We start from the raw sequence: 11264 nt of genomic DNA, 5'->3' as shown, positions 1-11264 counted from the left end.
GACCGAGACCGGAAGTGGGAAATGTCACGCAGAAGTCCTCCCAGATGGCATCAGCGCAGGAGCCGGTTGTTGCCGGCGCCGTCTGGCCGGTCCGGCCGACGGCGGCCAGGAAGTGCCGGTCCAAACCGGGCGGCGGCTGACCGAACAGGTAGCGAGGGCCGGTCCGACCGGGTCTCTGACCGGCAGGATGCAGTAGACCCCTTTTTGATTGTTGTCTAAGTGGAGGGTCTCCTTTAGCCTTCTTGTTCCATTGATACACCATTTATGCCTCTTTGGCTAATACCTAGGATTAACCTTACAAACATGTATTAGGCCAAACACGTTTAGCACGGTGTCATTGTTACCAAAATAATGGATAAGGGTAAAATACCCTTACAGAGATGCTCTCAAATTTTGAGCCCATTTGCGTTGGTTGCTAGCTACAACAGAACTTCTAGGAGGACAGCTGCAACAATTGCAACACTGATGGGCTGGTAGCAGGTATTTCCAGATCGTAAACATATAAGAATTTTCGCAAACTGTAAAGATTCCCGAGCATATATAGAAGCACTTTATATAGAAGCACTTGATCCAGTTACATATAACATCCTAATCTTCCGTTCCATAATTCTTGTCACAAGTTTGGATATATGTATGGCCAAAATATGCCTAGATACATCCAAAAATTCGACAAGAATTATGGAACAGAGGGAGTACCATACCTAATATAAAAATGCTGACCGTAAACACGGGTAGCAAATGTTGCTGAACTTGCATTTCTAAGCTATTTTTTTGCTTCGTAAAAAAAGATTGTCCTCGTCTTTATGTGGCATCTCTGTTCCAGGACAAACAGATTTTATATCAGAATCAGAATATGGTTAAATTATAACAAGATCTAGACAACTTATAGAACAACTAGATGTGCAATGATAGTTAAATATTACATAACAAACAAAAGTCAAAATGATAAGAAATCTTCCATCGACACTAATATCAAATAAATTCATATCTTGAACAGATTTATTCCATGCATTCAAACATACAAATAAGTCACAAAAGACGGTAAAGTGAACATCACCCAAGTACCCTATATGTTGTTGGTTAGATTAGATTACACACTTTATTTGTTTCTCATATGTAAGTAGAAAATGTTTAGTGTCATATATCTAAATCAGAAAACATGCATAGGCATGGCAGTGTAAATTGTAATCCAGGGGTATATATGATGCCCTCCACGGGGGCCTCACAGAGATTAGAGCCTCTTGGCCATCGGATCTTCCTCGCGACGAATCTTGGCCGTTCATTTTTTTACCGCGTCATATAAAACGGAGCAGCTCACGGTGGAAACCCTAGCCGCCTTTTCCTACTCCCCGCGCGGCTGCTTCGCCTCCTCCCGTCGCCGCTCGCGCCGCCTCGCTTCGCTCCTCCCCCAGTCAGCCTCCTCAACAATCGCGTCCCGGCGCCTTGGCAGTGCCCGCGCCGCCGCAGCCTGGCAGAGCTCCTCCCCATCCCTTCCCCTCTTACTTGTGCACATGGCATGCAGCCTTGGGAAGAGGAGGAGGCGGAGGCTGAAGTGGAGGAGCTGGAGTGGGGAGCGGAAGATCGCCTCCGAGAAGGCCCTCTCCATCATCCTTCGGTGTGGGGTCCTTAAGGCCGTCCTCGACAGGCGTGAGACAGTCAAGGTCAGCTGCCGCCTCCTCCCTCGCACGTCCTCGGCGCCCTACACGAGCACAGCCCGGGAATCCACCTCAAGGCACGTCCTCCTCTGTTTCCCCCTTCAAATCTCACTGCTACCTCCATTGCTAAGGTACAAGGTGTTTGATTTCTGTGATGATTCATACAGATCTCCGATTTTTTTGGTCTGAGTTCTCTCTAGTGATTGATCTTACAATGAAAAGATGGTTCATGTCTTCTTCCCTCTCTTGCAAGTACTCATTCCTCTCTTCCACTGCTCACTCCATGCATCTTTTGCTTGTGCATATTATTTTTAATCAATGCCTGTGAGGTGTTCGATGAAAATCCAAGCAGGCTATGGGGGGAATTTTTTATTTATGCTCCGTTATCTGCTGAGTAATTTCTTTCTGAATGTAGCTCTGATGTGTGACATTCCTGTGCAAGCTATATATGGATTAGACTGATTGATTTAGTTTGTGGTACAGTTTGTATTTTAAATAGCTGGAGAATTTTACCGATGAGCTTTGCCTCAAAAGCCTGATAGTAGACGTTCATGTATCTCTTTCAAAGCTTTCACATTTATTTGATAGCTGTGATCAGACTGGAAGAGATATCATGCCAACATTGATGTTCTCCAACTTTAAAGTTCATTCGTAGTATGGACGTGACAAAAAGTGTGAATTGAGTACCAAAGAAATGAATTCTTAGGCGAGCAGCTGCACTGCATATCTATTTACTGGTTCACATCATGCCACACGAATATCAAGACATATGGCCCATGTTTAGGTTTTGTCATATCTTATTTCAGGAGGATGTAGATTGTGCCTACAAACTGGCATATAGTGGCTTAAAAGTGCACTATCGTTTTTTTCCTGATATTTGATACGGATATCTTCACTTGATTGGTTTTTCTAAATCAGCTGTTGGAAATTGCAGTGTCTATCAAGGTTGGTGATGCGTTTGCGACATATTGGAATGCTCCAATAGATCTGGTTTGGCAAGCAATATTCGTTACGATTGTATTTATTTACTAGGTAATTTTCGTGTAGTAATTTGATTAAACTATAGGTGACTCCATCATACTTGCATATGTGTTTCAGTTGTTTTTCGTTACCTTTCGTACTTATTGTTTTATGCAAATACTTAGTTTATATTATTATGATTGATTGTCTCCAATTTTTCCTAGGTATAAGAGAAGCGTATCCTATGCCCGGTCATCATCCTCGTGTTAATATCATCTCTCTCTCTCTCTCTCTCAGCTCATTGTTGTTGTTCTTCTTACTGCAACTCATTCACGACATGATGCAACTGGAGCTTTGTCACAGCCATTGGACGAGCAGGGAGGCACAACTATCGTTGCTAAAATTAGTGGTACAGCCGTGAGGGACTGGCACGCCTCAACTTCCAGTTCATGCATAGCTGTCTTTGTTTGCACCCTTACTTGCAGATTGTTCTCTTTAGCCCTTGCTTGATTGTCCTACTATTTTCTAGAATGTTTTAGCAAGTTTTAGTGATGCCTGCCTTAATGGGTTCGCATGATGGGGTTAATCTGCTATGGATTTTCATGTTACGATTAATAAGATTTATGGATGTATTAATTCTGGTCCCTAGATGTACGAATTTAGCAAATTATTTGGCTTCAAAAAGTGGATTTATGCAGGGGTTGTTGTATGGATGTGATGTAAATCTGGGTATCCGTATATGTATGTTGGTTAACTTATTGTTTTTTTGAGGGTTGCTATTTAGAGATAGAAGATTCCTTTAATTAGGTATCAATTATCATGGATATGAAGTGGTTTATATAGTGACGAGGGTCTAAACTGAATCCGTGTATTGTTCTCAGGTTATTCCAGCATGACTTGGTTACTTGCCTATAAAATACGACAAGATTGAAGCAAAGCTTGTACATGATTAGCTTTGTTCAATAGCTGAACGGTATCTGTTCTCTTCTCTTTGCATCACAGCAACATTCATGTTCTTTTTACAGTTTATAAAATTTGTGTTTATGTGCAGATCGGACACACAATTTCTTTGACCTCATAGTTAGTATTTTCCCAAAATAGTTTCTATATTTGGCAAGGTAATTTCTTACTTATGTGCTTATATGTATTGCTGAATGAAACACTGACATGGAAACATTTTGTTTTGATGTGTGAATTTATGTGGTAGTGGCGGAATATTTTTGCTAGCAGTCCATCTTGATATATTTAAACGTGAGTTTGTGGTGCCTGCTAATTAATTATTTGATCTAGAAGTTAGTTGGCTACCAATTGTTCTACACAGATTTGTTTCATACCAGGTTCTTTTGTTTATGCCTACATGGTTGCCTTTGATGGTTTGCTAGGACAGTGTGTAGTGTGGTGCACTTAAGTTAGGTTCTGGCCAGATTGAATTTCTGGCTTGATGCAGTGTGGTGTAGTACTTCGACATGGACAAACTTGACACTATCAAAGCCTAGGACAACTACAGAAAAATAGGAAATTGTTCTGTGAGAATCAATCAGCCTGCATGGAGAATTCTCGCTACAAACTTTGGCAGAGTAATTTTCTCATAATGAAAAGCTTATATGGTTCTTCGATCTAAATAATCTGAGAGCCCTTGATTCTTTTTCAGGACAAGAGAGGTGGATGTGTTCACTAGGAGGCTTTTAGATATTCCATCAAAGATGATGCAACTAAATAAGAAAGAAGTATTGTACATCTTACTTTAGGTTCCATTCACCGGTAAAATTATATAAGGTGATCATATGTTGTTACTTATTGTTTCCAGAAAACGTGTTTTCGTCTGCTTTTTGTTAACCTCTTCTATTGCTAGAGGTATCATATCTGCTATGTGGCGTCTGATGGTACTGGTAAAATTGACCTTCGGTTCTTTGAAATTGATCTGGATAATATTCCACTATTCCTTCTTTCTAATGATTTTGATTCCTACTTACAGAACTACAATCTGAATTTGTATTGTTTTTCACTTCAATTTGATTATGCTACTTTTTCTTTCCTTCCATTAGCATTGTATACTCAGGTCGAAACATTTTTTCTTTCATTATGTTCTGAATACATTGGCGAGTTAAGACTAGAAATTAAACCTGAAACCTTAACAACACATGTGCTTGTGCTTTATGTACTCGGTTCCTTATTTCTTACAGGTTACTTGTCTTCTCTGTCAGCTTGGTCTTCCTATTGTTGATGGTCCGAGCACTCTGTCTGCCCCATCTACTATGGTTTCGAGAGTTAAAACCAGGTTGCTTTCATATTTTGTTTCGAGATTGTTTGATCGTTTGGTCGACATAAGATCAAGAATGGACCTAAGTATTCCAAACTGGCATCCTTCCCTAAACTCAATTAACTAATTGAGAAATCTTCCCTGCCTAGGTCTGCCCTTAATGAATTGATCCGTTGTCGGCTATACCGAGATCTGGGTCCTTGGTTTTTCCAAGGAAAACCTGATTGAGCATGTAACATGAACATGAACGGCAGTTCCGTAGGACACCCACACTTGATGAAATGGATACCCCTTGCTCATCTCATTCAAGTTATGAGCACACAGTAGGATTTATGCATTTCACATACTGTCAGCTGTTCTGTACTAATTGTTGTGTCTTAAATTTCCTGTTCCCAGGACAACTTTCAGAATTAGCTGATCCAGTTCGAGCTCCTGTGATCAAACCAAAACATTTGTTGTCGCAGGAGTATTCCGGGTGAACTTCAAGAGTGCTGTGATCCAAAATGCATTCCAGTGGGTCCTCATAATTATCGGGGTGATTGGTTCATTCATCTTCTACTTCTTCGTTTGGTACTTCAAGTACAAGAGGCTGATGCCCCTGTAGAGTATAAGCTCTTCATATAGCAGTCTCAACCTTCTATTCCCTCTGTTAAGGTACCTGATCAAAAGTCTTGAATTCATGTAAATTAACATTCTTTGAAAGGCTTGCAGTGTACCTAGAATAAAATTAGATGGATATATTTCTCTTAGTTGTAAATGGGTTATCATAGAAATCTCCATCCTTGCAAATATTTCACCCTATTAATAAAACATATATATTGTTGTGGTTTACCAAAGATATAAAGGACCACAAATCATTGTAAGGACGTATTTTTTTATTCACTACGCCAAGTATATTATGGCTTTCTTCCTATCAATATATATATAGAAAAGCTATTTTTACACCTTATGTGACCGCGCTCGGCATTCCAATTGCTTTGACATAAACATTTTGTCATTGCAATGCGGCTATAAACTTTACTCTGTTTCCTTTTTTCACATATGTACATTTTGAGTTATCTACATACAAGTTATTGCGTTATTGCTACATTGGTAACTTTGCTTTAGCTGAAAAAAAAAGGATAGCAAAGTATATTCCATTCCGTTGAGCAGAAGAGAGGATATTGTTACTGTTTTACTTGCATGACTAAGCCTGGGCAACAGAGAACAACACGGACCACTGTAACAGTTCTATTGTTTGCTGTTGAACTTTATACTCTATAGTTTACACAACTTAGTTCTCCTTTATCTGACCATTTATAGTAGATAAGGTTCCTACTGATGCATAACATATTTGCTAATGCAGACTTGCTACCCTTGGAATGCTGCGGAAACAAGCACACACGGATTGCTACTGTGTTCTCTATACAATCAATACTGATTGCTGATTTCTTTCTTGATGAGATGAGCAACCCACTTGGTTCATCAAAACTGATTTTGACGTTTCCAAGTTGTATGTACCAAAGAAGACTGGAAGCCGTTGATCCTTCTGGATACTATCCTAACCCTTGGTTCTCTGCAGTGTCAACTGAATGTAGTAGTGTTTCCAGGGTCCTGACAGATTATTGCTTCCCTTCTCTGTTACCATAGTAGTGTTCATTAAATAGATATATTTCTACTCATGGAAGATCTGAGTAAACTATGTGTTCTGTTCATATATTTAGTTTACTAGTGCAGATTGTTGGTTGCTCTTTGTCCCTTTCTTGCGAAACTCATACCAGCTCATTTTTTAGATGGCAAAGTAGTTGGTAGTAGATAGTTAATGTCACCCTTCTGCTGCTAAACGCTTTTTGTATTTTTAGGAAGCATACGTGATGTTCTTATGATTTTCTATTTTCTATCCTGGCAATGACATCGATGAAGTTGGTTCATAATGGTGTTATTCGTCGATTTATAGACCCTTCTATATTTTCAATAAAGGTTGTATAGAGATTCATAGCTAGCTGCATAAGCATAATTCAGTAAGAATTTATCTATTTTCCCTGGAACACTACTGTCCAGCATATACGTGTATTTGCTGATTCTAACAAAGATGCATGCTGATGTTTGAAAAGTACAGTATGTATCTTTAATCTTAGAACTGTTGCTGTGTAGCTTGAGTAGCTGGTCGATTTAGGTTTGTGCATCTTTGTAACTGAAACTAATTTACATCTGCATCTTATTAAGTTAGGCCAACTACCATTTCTTTGATTATATTGTAACCCCTGATTTGCCACCCTCCTTTGTAAAAATGGACTTTACCAACGTGTGAATATCCACAGATATGTCTACGAAAATTGGAGTATGTGGTTCAGATTAAGTAAGTTCCTTGAATGAAACCTCTTGCCTCAGTAAAAGGTCTGATTTGCTACAGGAATAATGTGAAATGAAGTCATATATCCGCTGGAATAAAATAGGTGTACCTGTTTTTGTTTTTTGTTTTTTCAGTACCATTTCACTTCAGTTAGCTGAAAGACAGTACGATGAGCAAGCTTTCTACCATTTGATTGTGTAATTTTTCGTGTCAATGAGGTGACCGAGCCAACACACTCAGGTTCTTTGTACTTCGTTATTTACTCAGTTTTTTAATGTAGTCAAGTTTTTACATGTCATAAATCCTTTTATATCCATTTTTCTGCAAGGAATGTATGTATTTCCATTGGACGCATTTGGTTTTCTCTTGATAACATTCAATCATTAATGATTTGGCCATTTTTTTGATGTGAAAGCACATGTTCATTTCTTATCTGTAACTAAACACTGCCTCCTGTAGATTTTCGTGTTTGTAATTTCTGGAAATCTGTGTTATCATCAACTATGCTATTGGTGTGTATATTTTCATGGTTTAATCAGCATGAGGAATACCAGTCGAGGAAACAACATGATCCAGTGATCTATGCCTTTCGAACTCGGACACAACACTACCCAGTAGAGAAGTAGCAAATTAAGAAGCGGTGAACATGATGCTAAATATTGTAGCCTGCATAATCTTTGTAAAAAATATAGTTAGCTTGAAAGAAACAACAAAGAATATATGATATTAGCGTAACTGCTTCAGTGTGGGCAGGCTGAACTCTTTTGAAATGCAGCACGAGAGTTCTTTGGGATATACCACCACTATATCTGAGAACATCCGCTACTGATGTCCTTGATCATAAGATTATCCCCAGAAATGAAGGATCAATTGCTGTTTCTACTATGCAGTCTATTTGGAAGCTACACACATGGTGAATTGCAGTACCAACTGAGTTCCAATTCGTTTCCGAAGGCGACCTAAACTGTCTGTGGTTTAATATCAATTTGGATGTCGCCTTACTGGATCTGGTACAATGTCAAGGGGTAATTATCTGGTGGCAAGCTGCATGCAGTATTCAGGTATCACAAGGCATGTTGTAGCTGAAACTCTTGCATGTAGAGATGCAGTTTTGCTAGCTATGTGGAGGAACTATCAACGAGGAACTACCCAATAACAGTCCAGACAAGGATGGGAGGCTGAAGGAGGCCAGGTCTTGCCTGAGATGGAAATGATCGTCTCAAACGTTCAGGATTTTGTTTATCTTCTGTATCATGAAGGCTGAAGGAAACACCATCATTTGAAAAGCTTTGCAACCATGCTACAAGTATTAAAGCTTTCTTAGATTGATGGTTTAGGTTAACTTTATTTAGTTATTTAGGATCAACTGCGATGTTCAGTATGTATCCTGAAATGTTATACTTCCATTACAAATTGATTTATGGTGCTTTTGTGCTTGCTATATTCTCCTACTATTTATCTTTTATTGTATCTACTAGTTCAATGCCCGTGCGTTGCCACGGGTTTTCAAATTTCATTTCTCAATGCACATATAAAATTCACAACTCACTACGAAAATTTAAAACAAATCAGGAATAATATAACATATTACAACATGATAATACCCTGTGACATCTCAAACATGTGCATCAGCACATGCCTAGCACAATGACTAACCATGTTGTAAAGGAGATGGCTTGAGCTAATGTGTAACACAATGCCTAATTCAAAACAAATCACGAATATCACAACCATCCTATTATCCCATCTTGCTAGCAAAAAGAAAACAAACATGTAACGACTATAGGTTTCAAATTCTAGGTGAGAAATCAAACTTGCAAAATATTTTGACATTGTGTCGAGCCAAAAGAAGCCTATTGTTGTCGTTATTTGTTGCCAAATTATGTGGAGCCAAAATAGGTCCCTTGAGCTCATGTGTACCTCCCTTCTGTAATGAATCTACAATGTGCACACATGTATTGCTTGCAAATACTTTGATATTTTTGTAACACTTAAGTATTATTGTTCTCAAATATATGTAGAATTTACATCATATTGGAATATTTGCAAATGTCTGCGCGATCAGAATTTACATCATATTGGAATTTTGTAACCCTTCTTGTATTTCTTTATAAAAGCCTCCCCGTAGGCAGTAGGATACCATATGTAGAAATGATACAATGTTTTTTCAACACAAGAGATTAAATCAATTGATATTTCAATGTAGTATAAAATTGAAGTTCTTACCTGAACTGCAGCACGAAGTTTAAACAATGTTCCAGCTGAAAATAAAATCAGTTATCACACAATCTACTCTCAATAAAATTTGTGAGAACCTATCTTTCAAGGCTAAAAGTGTGACAACAGTTCATTAGAATTCGGCCATTTTCTTCTGGCTTAAATAAAAATATCTAGATCAAAGGTAGTACTTCCAGCCAACCATCAGCACCAGCCAGCAAAGTATTTAATTTGTTATAGTTTCCACACTAATTTTTCTAATCTCTACTCAAAACTAAGCAGACCATTATATAAAGACATATAACAGGTGCTGCTACTAACAATAATTACCATTGCTACTATCCTCACATGTCTACTTTGAATTCAGGTTGGATCTGAAGACGGTGAAAACTCACTCAAATGGAACTGATGATTTTCCATTGTAATCCCCTCCTTCCGCAGCAGATATGCCTCTGGCAAAATCCAAGGTATGCTGATTACAGTGAATATTTTATCATATTCTACATGCCCTCTTATACCTGCGGTGATCTTCTCTAGCAATGCTAGACTCCTGCTGCACCAATTCATCTGCTTGAACAGTCCCCAACAGTTACACTAATGCATACTGGCCATGTGGTTACAAACCTTATACTAACAAGTTTGATCATGCTATCACCGTCCTTTCTTCTACAGTAAGATACTATCCATTTATGAAATGTCTTGCCCTTTCAAAGAAAAATAATATGTCTTTAAAAAGAAAACCTTCTACGTCTCCAAATAACGATTGTGTTACAAAAGTAGAATCGCATATGGATGATCTATGTTTCAAAAGAAGTACATACAAAATGTTGCGCGCACATAGGTCGAGGTATAAAATTGAAATCATCTTATATATATATGCTTTTGAATCTTAAAGGTATGGCAACAAAATATACGCACTCACAAGAATTAACCATAAACTCGCATATTTTACAAGAGAGGCCTGCAAAAGAATTAAATTTAGTTGCTTTGAACAAGCGTCTGAAATAAAGATTTGGTCAGCTCATGTTGAATGACTTAAACAGAAGCAATGGTCAGCTCATCTTGAAAGACTTAAAGAAGCTACATGGGAACAGGATCTTGACAGCAATATTCACCCTGACCATAAATCTACTTATTTGGATACAACACAAGCCATAACCAAAACATAATTAAGTTTTAGAACCTGACAGCAGGTTGAGAATTGAATAATAATAATATAATACTATTCCAATATCATTTCTCTTATAGCAAAGGGTGAATTGCCTTCATGTCAGCGAGAAAAACAATATCATTAATACCAGTTTTCTAATTGTTAATCTTTTATGAGATAATTCAAAATATGATTGCCAAAAGAGCGGATCCAAATCTCTGAGTTCGAATTTTGTATTCAGAGCCAAGAGTTGAAATATATTTAGTGTACATGGAAGTGACTAATAGAGTGCTTTAATGTATTGTGTTAAGAAAAAGGCAGGGCTGAGAGAACAAGCTTACTTGTATGTTCACGACAAAGCTGAACATCCCTTCACAGCAGAAAGCTACAGTAGTAATTGTTCAGTAAAAATCAATACATTGCATGCAGGCAATAGACCTTCAGTGGTATGCACTCCCACAAATATTCAGTATATTTACAAATTTACAAGATATCTCTGGTCTCTCCATCTCTATTATTCTCAAAAACCTTCCTAATTCGTAGGTTAAGGGCAGAGTGACATGAATTTCACTTTTAAACTGTGGAAACTCTAATCTAAGACTACAAAAACATCCAGTTTAAATACGGATCAGACAATCCTGTCATCAATTCATACTCTCCCTAATATGTAGATCTGACTACATGTTATTT

The 11264-nt window shown here is 38.1% G+C and overlaps 1 long non-coding RNA gene across 19 annotated transcripts; it reads left to right on the top strand.

Moving 5' to 3' along the window:
• The first annotated feature begins 1341 nt into the window (after positions 1-1341).
• Positions 1342-8643, top strand: LOC127317351 (uncharacterized). 19 transcript variants are annotated; one of them, XR_007861081.2, is made up of 9 exons: positions 1342-1732; positions 1823-1907; positions 2590-2687; positions 2840-3024; positions 3497-3588; positions 3667-3733; positions 4267-4391; positions 4820-5529; positions 6221-6601. It is a non-coding gene; the product is annotated as an uncharacterized lncRNA (long non-coding RNA). The 19 variants fall into 19 exon arrangements; XR_007861083.2 differs by having other exon boundaries at positions 4063-4391; XR_007861072.2 differs by adding an exon at positions 7342-8643 and having other exon boundaries at positions 3497-4391; positions 6221-7213.
• The last annotated feature ends 2621 nt before the right edge of the window (positions 8644-11264 follow it).

This window comes from Lolium perenne, chromosome 7 (assembly GCF_019359855.2).
Source record: "Lolium perenne isolate Kyuss_39 chromosome 7, Kyuss_2.0, whole genome shotgun sequence".
Classification (NCBI taxonomy): Eukaryota; Viridiplantae; Streptophyta; class Magnoliopsida; order Poales; family Poaceae; genus Lolium; species Lolium perenne.
Note: the sequence above shows the minus strand (reverse complement) of the source record. Positions and strands in the feature narration are given on the sequence as shown.